General features: G+C 38.7%; 1 long non-coding RNA gene across 1 annotated transcript; it reads left to right on the top strand.

Annotated features, from left to right (window-relative positions):
- The first annotated feature begins 10,567 nt into the window (after positions 1-10,567).
- On the top strand, positions 10,568-12,394 carry LOC103603472. Its single transcript, XR_551617.1, has 2 exons — positions 10,568-10,608; positions 10,733-12,394. It is a non-coding gene; the product is annotated as an uncharacterized LOC103603472 (long non-coding RNA).
- The last annotated feature ends 258 nt before the right edge of the window (positions 12,395-12,652 follow it).

Below are 12,652 nucleotides of genomic sequence, written 5' to 3'. Positions count from 1 at the left end.
AGGAATCTTCTTTTCCATCGGCCCTAAAACCTCGAGACTGTAGTTGCTTTTTTTCGTTGTAGAATAGTTGATCAGTGAGGGGGACATGATTTTAAATTGTTACTTACTGGTGATGTTAACTTTGATTCCTCTACTAAAGTGGTGTCTTCCAGGTTTCTCCATGCAAAGCTATTCTTTTTCCCTTTGTAGTTAATAAGTATTTGGAGTTTGGGGGCCGTAGCTTGACATTATATAACTATCCTATTTCTCATCAAACATTCTATTTTATTTATATATTTAATTATATTGAGATGGACTCATAATTTCCTGTTTTATTCAATGGTTTATAATCTGCTACTGTCATCATTTATTTTGATGTTTAAATTGGCACAGAATGAAAGCTGATTATTGTATCCTTTTGACATGGCTCTGTCATTCTTTGAGCACTTTCTTAGTTTCTAGCACAAAAAGATATTCTAGGGTCCACTCGCTTTCCCTACCTCAGCCCTGGAACCATTCTTTTCTCTAAAAAGCACTGGTTCCTTTGAGACTGGTATTTAGAAGCCAAGATCTGGATGTTAAGTGTGCTTGTTGCTGAAGTGTTGTTGCTCCCTGGTCCTCTCAGTGGACAGAGCTAGAGAATACAGAAACAACACACACACACACACACACACACACACACTTTACATTTACATTTCTATATCTGTATGTATGTGTGCATGTAACCATGAGTTCACACCAACACCACCAATTCCTATCCTACACCACAGGGTTCATTCCAGTTTTCTACTTTTCATACTTGTAAGTCCTTTCACTGACAATGAGACTCCTGGCTCCTCTCATCCATGTTTGATCACTCCTGTGTAGAGAACCAAACTTCCACTCCACGGCCTCCTCTCCTCCACACAAAAGCCTTGCACACCCTGCTTGGGCTCCCACACCCCTCGCCAGACTGCCCTCTGCACAGATGCTGTCCTCACCCTGCTTGACATCTCACTGTGGGTCCCTAACCTAGTGCAGGAGCCTAGCGTGCTTGGCCCAACCTAATGGTTTTAAGATTGAATCATTCAGGAAAAGGAAGGAGAAGGTCCCATTTGCTCTTAAACTTGTTCCAATGAGGCTTCCACTCCCACCATTCCAGAGCAGCTTCTCTCATGAAGATCACCAATGAATCCAGATTGCTAAATCTAATTGTCAGTTCTCAGTTTTCATCTTACTTGACATATTGGCAGCACTTGACAAGTTTGATGACTTGTTATGCCTTGAAACACTTTATTTGGCTCTTTGTACTCCCCACTTTCACAGGCTACTCCTTATAATTCTCCTCCTCTGGTTTCTCCTAGGCTCTCCAGCTTCTTACATTGAAGTGTCCCAGGATTCAATCCTTGGTCTCTTTTCTATCTAAATTTACTCTCTTGGTGATCTGGTTCATTCTCAAGGCTTTATGTACTATCTATATGGTCTCAATTCCCAAATTTATATCTCTAGCCCAGATCGCTCTCCCAAACTCCAGCATCATATATATCACTAATAAATATTTCAGTTTCAACCTGTCAAAACTGAATTCCCGATCTTCCCTAAAAAAGTCTCTCCCTGCAACCTTTGCAGCTCAACTGATGGCAACTCTGTTTCCCATTTTCTTAGTCCAAAAACTTAAAGTTATTCTTAATCCTCCGTTTTTGTTCATACCCTACATCTAATCCATCAGAAAATCTTGTATGTCCAAATACTGTTTATACAGAATTAGACCACTTAGCCCCATCTCTGCTGCTGCTAGTCTATTCTGAACCACTGTTACCTCTCACCTGGATTACAGCAATAGCCTACAAGGTAGTCTTTGCTTCTGCCCTTGACTCACATAGAGTACTGCTCTTAACTCAGCATATGGAGCACTCCTTTAAAATACAGGTCAGTGGTTCACCATTTCTGTTACTGTAACATTTATTCTGTAAATTTTTACCCAAAGATTGATTACCTTCTGAATTAAGTAACCTGTTCCCCAGACCCTCCTCCCCTACCACACACTCTTTTAATCCCTTTTACCCTGCTCTACTTTTTTATTTACTTATAAAACTTACTATCTTCTAACATTTTCTGTAACTATTTATGTTTAATTGTTTGTTCTCTCTATTCTCCCACTCAAATACCATGTAAACAATTTGATGATTTTGGTGCACTGGTGTAGTTTGATTCACACTTCTTCATTTGGGATTTCTTGAGTTACTTGAATGTGTGAGTTTGTAGTTCACCAAATATTTTTTCTTCCCTCTCTTCTACCTCCCACCTTATCTCTTTCCTCTTTTTCTGGGACTCCAATTATATGTATATTAGGCCACTTGAAATTGTCTCTCAGGGCCGGCCCGGTGGCGCACTGCTACAGTGCGCCGCTTGGGAGCGCGGCGGCACTCCCACCAAGGGTTCGGATCCCACATACAGACCGGCCACTCACTGGCTGAGCAAGGTGTGGGCGCAACACCAAGGGTTGCGATCCCGTTGCCGGTTCCGGTCCGGTACGGGCGCGACACTGAGGGTTGCGATCCGTTGCCGGTCACGAAAAAAGACAAAAAGGAAAAAAAAAAAAAAAGAAATTGTCTCTCAGCTCAGTGTACTTTGTTCTCCCCCTCCCCCCCCAGTCTATTTTCTCTCTGTGCTTCATTTTGGATAGTTTCTATTGCTATCTTCAAGTTTACCAATCTTTTCTTCTGTGGTGTCTAAACTGTTGCTAATTCTACCCAGTGTACTTTTCATTTCAGCTATATTTTTCATCTCTAGAGATTTGATTTGGGCCTTTTTAATATCTTCCATGTCTCTTTCTATCATGTTTTAATTTCCTCTATCTTTTTTATCATATGTTTTAACAACATCCTTATCTACTAATTTTAACATCGTGCCAATTAATCTTTGAACTAATTGTTCTCATTATAGGAGAGATTTTTTTTTCCCTACTTATTTGCATGACTGGCGGGTTTTTTTATTTGATTCTAGACATTGTGTATATTATCTTGTGGCATACTGGAATTTTTTATATTCCTTTAAATATTTTTGGGTTTTGTTCTGGGGTGCAGTTAAGTTACTTGAAAACATTTTGATCTATTCAAGGTTTATTTTAAACTTTGATAGGTGGGTCTATCAAAGCTCTATGGCACAACTACTGAAGAAATGCCCTTCTTAGGACTCCATTCAATCTCCTGTGTGTTAGGAGGTCTTTCTTGTCTGGCTGGTGAGGACACAACTACTCTGGCCCCATGTGATCTCCAGGGATTGTTTCACTTGATCCTTTCTGATATTCTTTGCATGACCTCAAGTGGTTTTCTCTCACTTATGTACTGATTAGTATTCAGCTAGAGAATCAAGAGAAATCCTCTAAGAGACCTCTGAACCTTTCTCCCTGTGTGGATCTTTCTTCTCTGTTACTCTCTCCTCAGTGCAGGGAGATTGCTAAACTCTGTTCGGGTGCCCTTTCCCTGTGCCATGGCAGGCAGTAAGCTGGGGCAACTGTATGGTTTGTCTTACCTCCCTTCTCTCAGGGATCTCTGTCCTGTGCTGCCTGTTGTCTAACACTTAAAAACCATTTCATGATATATTATGTTCAGTTTTTACTTTGAGGCTGGAGAGTTTAATTGGTACCTGTTACTCCATCATAATCAGAATTGAAAGTCTAGAGTAAGTACTACATATGCTCTGATGGGACATGTGTCTTTGCATATTTTGTTCCCTTATTATTCAAAGCATCCAGAACTGTAGCTGGTGTACTGGGTGTTCAGCAAATATTAGTTGAATGGAATATTTTTTGAATAAGATTATGTTTGAGAACTTTGTTAGCATTTATTTTAGTGTCTATTATGTGCCAGGTACTCATTTTTCAGTGATTAATAAAACGGATATGGTTCCTGCCTTCATGGAACATAGTGCCTAAAGGGAAAGACAAATGTTAAACAATAAATAAGCAGACAATGCTCATAATTTTAAGTTGTGGTCAGTGTTTTTCTGTGAAGGGAAAGAATGAGATGATGTGAAAGAGAATAATGAGGTAAGTCACTTTGGATGAGGTGATCAGTGAAGACTCTGCAAGAGGTGATATTTCTGCTGACTCCTAAAGGAAGAGAAGGAGCCAGCCTGTTGAGGACAGAGGGAGAAGAAAGTTCCAGAGAATTGTATATGTGAAGCTCTGAGGCAGAAAAAGAACTTAGAGCTTTTAAAAATAAAAGGAGATATGCATGGGGAGTGAAGAATGCCACAACATGAAATTGGAGAGATGGGCAGACCCAAAACATTCAGGACCCATGAAGTACAATTGAAAGCTATTGAAAGTTTTATGAGATTTATTGAGATTTTTTAAATTTGTTTTGGCAGCTGGCCAGTACAGGGATCAAGCCCTGGACCTTGGTGTTATCAGCACCATATTCTAACCAACTGAGCTAACTGGCCAGCCTTATTGAAGGTTTTAAACAGGGGAGTGATATGAGCCAATTCATATTTTTAAAATATTTTTCTAGCTACAGAATGGAGAATACTACTCCTGGCACAGTTGTGAAAGCAGGAAAGTCATTTAAAACTGAGCTTCTTAAACTATTTTGTGCCCTTGACCTGTTTGGCTATCGGCGGGAACCTATGGTCTCCTTCTCAGAACGATGTTTTTAAATTACAAAGAAAACTAATTATATTGAAATATAGTTAGACAAAAAAACAGAAATACCATCTGTTCTCACTCATAAATGGCTGCTAGGAAGGAAGGGAGGGAGAGAGCGAGGGAAGAAGGGAAGGAGGGAAGGAGGAAGGAAGGAAGGAAAGAAAGAAAGACCACACAATACATTGGACTTCTCCTTCTCAGAACGATGTTTTTAAATTACAAAGAAAACTAATTATATTGAAATATAGTTAAACAAAAAAACAGAAATACCATCTGTTCTCACTCATAAATGGCTGCTAGGAAGGAAGGGAGGGAGAGAGTGAGGGAAGAAGGGAAGGAGGGAAGGAGGAAGGAAGGAAGGAAAGAAAGAAAGACCACACAATACATTGGCCTTTCAGAAGGAGAGAACAAATCTAGGATACTAGAAATGGGGGAGTGGGAAGGAGTGGATTTAAGAAGTGATAGGTTGGGCAAAGGGCATAAAGAAATATCACAATTTATAAGAATGAATATGTTAATAATAAATTAAAATTTTAAATAAAAAATAAATATTTTAAATAATATTTTAAATGTTTTTAAAAATACTTAAAATATCAATTTTTTTTAAAAAAATGTGATACAGTGCCCTATATGTACTCCTTTATCAACTCATTATATAAGGTCTCATAGTGAGTCTGTAATCATAAAGTGGATGAACATAAATGCAATGTTGAGATGTCTGCAATGACCATAATGTGATTGAAAATATCTGATTTCTATTGGTGACAAAGTCACATGTACTGCTAATAGTATGTTGTTTATATTCATAATGAAAGGAAATGCTAAATTTCCATTTGGGGTTAGTCGAAGTAAAGATGTAATTTTTTATCATTGAAGTTCACAGACCACACTCTGAATTCTATCCATGGAGCCCCCTTGGGGAACTCAAATTTAATCACTTTTTTTTTCAAGAAGTTATTTCAGTAATCATAGAGAAGATAGAGGCTCAAACTAGAGTAGCTACAAGAGAGATGACAGTAAGGGGGCCAAATCTGAGATATTTTTGGAGGAAGAATCAACAGGACAGAAAAGGGAGAAATTTTCTAGAGTTACTGGGGAAATCTTCATGGAAGAACGAGGCTAGGGATGTAAAAGAAGCTCTGCACACAATGTTAGCAGGGACAGTCAGGAAGCAAAAGATCTGCAGACTATTGCTGTGACTCTGTAAGGTGAGGAACAAGGACAGCAGCCATGGGTTAGAAAGGAGGAACATTCATGAAGATTAAGTCAGGACCACTGAGACTCACAACACATGCTTACAAGCTATATGACCTGGGCCAAGCACTTACCCAATGAAACCTGAACTTCACATATTTAAGTGAGGGTAATAATAGCTTATGACCCAAAATGTTGTTGTAAAGGTTAAATAAGATACTGTACGTAATGTGGCTAGCACAATTCTGACACACAGCAAGGGCTGATAAATATTAGCGATTATTTTAATTACTACTGGGATTCTGACAGTTTTGGATCATTGCCCGTAGGAGATCACACTCTGGTTGAGGAAATAAGATTTTATATTTTATAAAATATATTTTGAGAAGGAAGCCATTCAAAATCAAGTGTTCAAATATAAGATATGAGCAACTCTATTAATTTTGCCCAATATAGCACTTTCTGTATTATAAAACAGATGTTAAAATTTCCTGCACGTCTTTGTGTGTGAGTGTTGCAAATGAGTAAGGATGGATAGTGCTGGATCTCATCTTAAGGTAGTTTTAGATATTTCCATTTGACAGCCTCTGCTGCTTGACAGTTAAGCTCCTGTTTGGTTTTAACATGACTATTGTTCAAACAAGTAAAAAGCACCAAAAAAAGTGATTATGATTCAGTATGAAAGTCTGCCCTTTGCTTTCATTTAGGGGAGCTAAGACAAGAACAGCCTGTTTCCTTTCATTTTGTCATAGTAGCATTTCATAAAGATGCATAAAGAATTTCAATTTCAACCTTTGGAACTAGCCCCACATTTGAGTAGTTATGGCTGTGGCTTAATGGGATAACATCAGAGTTCAAGTTCTTTTTCTGCCATGTGCTTTGCTCTATCACATTGAACAACTCAGGTAATCTGCTGAGCCTCAATTTTTCACCTATAAAAGGAGGATAATAATTCCTACCTTAGATCAAAAGAGAAAATTTAACTCAACGTCTGGAACAAGTAGGTGCACAATAAAAATATTTTAATAAACAATGTAGTATATTAAGCAGGGAGACTGATTTTTATACAAATGTATAGTTCTAGGTTGAAGAGTGTCCCCTAAAATTCATGTCTATCTGAAATATTAGAATGTGGCCTTATTTGGAAATAAGATAATGTAAATGTAATTAAGTTAAGAGGAGGTCATACTGGATTTGGGTGGGCCCTAATCCAATGACGGGTGAAATGAGAAATTTGGACACAAACAGAGAGAAGAATGCCATGTAAAGACAGAGACACACAGGAGAGAATGCCACGTGAAGACAGAGGCAGAGAATGGGGTGATTTATGTACAGGCCAAGGGTCACCGAGGAATGCCGGCAACCACCAGACATAGGAGAGAAGCACGGAACAGATTCTCCCTCAGTGACTCGAGTAGAGACCAGCCCTGCTGACAGCTTGATTTCAGACTTCTAGCCTCTAGCACTGAGAGAGAATATATTTGTGCTGTTTTCGGCCACCCAGTTTGTGGTGATTTGTTAAGGCCAGCCAGAGGAAACTAATACCAGTACCTATACCTCTTTATGTCAATCCCGGGAGGCTAGTGTCTGTGGTAGTAATAAAAGGTCCCCTCTCCACATTCTTGGGGGCTTTAAACAGCAAAGATATATTTCCCACTCCTACTACATACCCATCACAGATCAGCTGCCTTCCACACCATGTTGCCTTCATCAGAGACCCTGGCAGATGGAGGAAACTTTATCTGGAATGTTGCCTCTATCTGGTCATTGACAAATGGAACAGAGTCCAAAAATTCAAGAATTTATCGGATTAGAAGATGAAACTGATTCTCATATCTAACCAGTAAATTATAAAATTGAAGTGCCTTTAAGTGACAAATCTCTAATCATGTCGCAAGAAGGGCGTGGCCACTATATCATTTGTTAAAATCACTGATCAATTAAGGGGGCTCCTAGTAAATTATTTCAACTGGACAAAATGACAGAGGGAAAGGGCATGGCAAACTATACACTGGCTCTTGAAGCTTCTGCCTGAAAGCAATCCATATAAATTCGGTGCACATTTCACTCACCAGAGCAAGCATGTCACATGGCCAAGTCTGATATCATTGTCTGGGTGTGTATCCCCATCTGTAGAGAGGGGCAATGAATATTTTTAGCAATAATATGATCTACCCCACTCTTACAGAAGATTGTCCTTTCAGTAGTTATTTTCAGAGGCTTACATAGTAGTACGGTGATATTGCTCCCATGTGGAGAAATCTTTCGGAATGATGGTCAGAGTAATGTATTATGTCATGTAAGAAATAGACTTGACTTTATGGTTTTTGGCCCCAAATGGTATTCCCCGGCTCATCTTCCTAGTCACCAGATGTGGTTGACAATTGTGATTACACAGTGTCCCTCATGGACAATGTATTTGTTTTAAGGCCCTAATTTTATTTCCCAAAATAAAATCTACCCCCTCAACTAATGAAAATTTGTCACTGTTGAGGCTGGTCAAAGGAAGGCACACAGGCAGCTCCTAACAAGGAGCTGCAGAAATGTTGTGAGCAGTGACAGCATCACAGATATACATATACACGTTATCTCCCTCCTGAAGCCAGCAGGCCTGTAGACAGCCCTAGCACAATTCCTGAAGCAGAGGCATGACTACAGAATGATAATAACGGCTGGCCTCATGGAAAGCTTACTATGTGCCAGGCATTAAATGATTCACATGGATTATCTCATTCGGTCCTTGCAAACAGGGCTGGCACTAGGTGGAGGCAATTGAGGTATCTGGAGCACAAAATTGAAGGAGATGCCCACTCAGGGCCTGCAAGTGCAAGGTTGAACTTGCCTGACCCTGCCAGAGAGTGCCTCTTTCAGGTTGATGTCCTAAGTGCCTCACTCACCTTACCATAGTCCCAGACCTGCTGGCAACAATCCTGTGAGGACATATCCCCAACTCCCTTCTTTGCAGAAGAGCAAACAGGCTTTTGGAGCTTGAGTGACTTACTTCACTCTCACACAAGTGGTGGAGCAAGGATCTGAGCCCAGGCCAATGGACCCAAAGCTTGGGCCTTGACCAACTGCACCAGACCGGACCTTAGTCAATGCCTCGTGTACAGTCTTGGTCATTTTTGTCTTCCTTTCCAGGTCTCCAAGGCAGCTGCAGACTTGATGGCCTACTGTGAAGCGCATGCCAAGGAGGATCCCCTCCTGACCCCTGTTCCAGCTTCAGAAAACCCATTTAGGGAGAAGAAGTTTTTCTGTGCCATCCTTTAAGTCTTCAAGAGCAGCCTGAAGAGCCTCAGGGCTCCTGGGACATTGATGTAGAGTTTTTAGCAAAGTGGGCACCTTTCTAGTCCACGGCATTTGAAGAGAGGGAAAAACATCTTGGGAACTCCAGGCTATGCATGTTTAAAGAGCTGGCCCCCTTTATGAGAATGAAAACTGATCCACATCCTGAGTTAAGAGATCTGATTTGCAGAACTGCCTGGAGGAGGGAAATATATTAAAGTAAAATTGGTGTCACTTCTTTTCTGCTCTCCCAACCTTATGTTTCTGCTTCATATTTAAAAAATAAAAATTAAAATTGTTGTGATGAGTTAAGATACGTATGACCTTCTTGGAATGAATATTGTCTTTAAATACCCTCTGATAAGCTGAGTTGCCCAGTGTAGCCACAGTTCGGTTTACTGGCATTGATGTTTAGTCTTTGTGCCTTTATCTTTTTTCCTTCCTCCCTACCTCTTCTTCCACCCTTCCCCAGTAGAGTAGTGTGGCAATAATGCTGGACTTGTCTGTAAGACTCCAAGAATGAGCACACAAAATGTCTAGGAAGATATTCCCCGTGGTGTATCCTCATGGTAATAACAAAAGAAAAAACGAAAAAAAAAAGTGCTGGTTGTCTGTGTTCTCTTACCACTATTCCTAACATTTGTACATGATAGCTTTAATTCTGCAAGTAAAAGTAAATCATGTGTTGTGACTGGTGCTTTCATATATTTGTGACAATTTTTGATTAATACTGCATGAAAATGTCCCTATGTTACATCCATTCAGAAGTTTTGTTGCTTTACTATAAAGCTGGGAAAAGAAATGAGAGAGAAAAAATGCTGGGGAGGGAAAAAACTCGGTATTTTTAAAATTGAAATTACTTCTGCGCCTTAGTCACACCTAAAATACCTCCTAGTTAATGGCATAAATGCCTCTTCAATATATTTTCCAGAATCCAAAGCATTTTGATTTATCCAGAACCCAGGGCAGCACAGGTACCACCAATCAGGAGAGCTAAGGATTCACCATGAGTTGGGACGTGCTTTCGCCATAGAGTATGAGCAAGTTTCCTCTCCCTGAATCACAGAAATTCTAGATTGAAAGAACACTTTCTGTATCTTAAGAAAATCATGGCCTTCCTTTATAAAAGCATCAGAAGAAATAAACCCACAGCTCCAGAGAGGGCGACCCGTTCTCAGAACCCTGGCTATTTGCCCACCAGGGAGAAGAACCCCAGATAGCCCACACTTTGGGCAGCACGTGCAATCCGCACAGCCAGCTCCACCAGAAAGGATCTGGCTCTTTTGTCCACTGAGATGGTCTTGGTTTTTCACTCACCATATTTTTCAATGGAATCTTTTCTTTGTTTCTGTTCTCCACCTTGTTTGTTAGAGTCTCTCAGTCTTCTATTTACAGCTTCCTTGCAGCTAGAGCAGCTCTCTCTTCCCCAAGATATGATATTGACAGTAACTTCTCACTGCAGCTGTAGCCTCCATCAGTAATGGCAAGCCCTGGAAAACTTTATCATTTTTTTCCGTGTCATTCCAAGTCAAAGAGGGCCTCTCTTATATCTTGTTTGCTTTCAAATCCTAAAATACTATTGCCCAATTAATTTTATTCTCCTCTCTTCCCTCTCATTCTCTAACTCCTCTAACTCTTGTTTACATTCCAAGTCAAAGAGGGCCTCTCTTATATCTTGTTTGCTTTCAAATCCTAAAATACTATTTCCCAATTAATTTTATTCTCCTCTCTTCCCTCTCATTCTTTAACTCCTCTAACTCTTGTTTAAAAAAAAAAAAATTGGAGAAGGAAGGGAAAAAGAAAATAAAAAGACTTACTATGCCAAGGACAGATTTTGAAACAGACAAATGTTTTCCTTAGTTCCTTTATGCACATGCTGGTGATAGAATAAATACATCCAATTAAAGCTCACACATGGGGTGGGGGAGAAGAGGCTACTGATACCTTTGTGAAATGTATGAATGCACTTCTGTAACCAGATACTTCTGTTCTTCTGATCAAATCTTGGGATTTTGTTACAGTCATTGGGATGCAGATGAAGATTTAGGGGTGAAAGAACCTAGCAGAGTATTTATTAAACTACAGTATTATACAATCAGCTTAGTAATACTGTGGAATCAGCTAAAACTGTATCACATTTCTTAAATGAGCCAAAACATGAATTGAATATGTGGTCACATGAAAATAACTGTGAATAAAGCACGAGGAATCAATAGAAAGCCCAGATGATTTTCAAAATCCACACCGTTTCTTTTTCTCAAAGGACTCTTTATACATCCATGTAAATCTAGATCTTTGGAGCAATTAAAATGGAATTAAAAATTTTAGGAAGCATCATAATATGGGTCTTGTAATTAAAAGTTAAAAAGTTCTAAACCGCATGTGACCGTGTTTCTAAAAGGAGAAAGAAGGCAGAAAATATACAGCTCATCGGAAGTTAAGTTTAGGGAAAATGTTTTGGCTTTTTCATAATTTTATCTTACACTATAGAATTATTAATACCAGAATATTTATATGTGTTTTGGCTTACTGGTATTTGTAGTTACTAAGGGGAAAATGTGTTTTGATTACTTATGCATCTAAAGAGCTTAATTCCTTTAGAAATGCAACAATCATTTTCACCAGCATAATTTTTTCTTAAAGGGTAACTAATAGGAAAATTAAGCTTAATTCTTTAAGGCCCTAATTTCTACACACAAAATATTGGATAGTAATGAAAATCTGCCATGGAATTAGTTAATAAATAATAACAATAAGCTTCACATTTAGAATGTGAATTCTATAAAAAAACAAAATCTTGCATCATCCTCAATATTAACTCCAATATAAAATTTGTTATTCTCTTTTTAAATTTTGAAACTGCATATTATTTACTTTAAATCAATAGATTGCAAATAAGTACTTTGACCTGAGTCTGATTTTTCTAATAATGTTTAAAAGAGATTGCCTACTAAAAAATATTAAACCAAAAAAAAAAAAAAAAAAAAATTTCTCCATATACCATACTCCCATAAGAAATTTTAAGAAAATCAAGCATGCTGTCTTGAGGGATTTTTATACTTCTTTTTCCTTCTTTCTTAATATTTGCTTCTAGCTGCTCCTGGCAATGATGAATTGTTACATATATAGTAATGTTTCTCAGTCCGAGAATTGTTCACATTTTTCCTATATAAGATCTATGGAGTGTGTTTTTCAAAAAGAGAGAAATGCCGAAAATGTTAAAGCAGGAAAACCTGAATGTGATGTGCACATTTTCATCCCTCATGGACAATGTATTTGTTTTAATAAATGGAATTTTCAGATTCATTTCATCTGCAGTCAGTTTCATTGTGAAGGCCTGCGGACTACCACACCCATTGATTCCAGTTATTTCAGAGGGATCTGATGATACAAATGGGTGGAAAAATAGGAATTTATTGATTTTCATTAGGATTTTGTTAATAGAAGTGTCCTAAGGAAGGAAAAATTCACATGAGACTGTTTAAAAGCCTTTATCCCTGGGTCTCTACATCTCAGGTACAGCCCTTGGGGACAGAGAAATGTGGGGACTGAGGGGAGGTGGAG

Source organism: Galeopterus variegatus, unplaced genomic scaffold (genome assembly GCF_000696425.1).
Source record: "Galeopterus variegatus unplaced genomic scaffold, G_variegatus-3.0.2 Scaffold4616, whole genome shotgun sequence".
In the NCBI taxonomy this organism is placed as follows: Eukaryota; Metazoa; Chordata; class Mammalia; order Dermoptera; family Cynocephalidae; genus Galeopterus; species Galeopterus variegatus.
The sequence above is the reverse complement of the archived record's forward strand: the minus strand, read 5'-3'. Positions and strand labels throughout refer to the sequence as shown.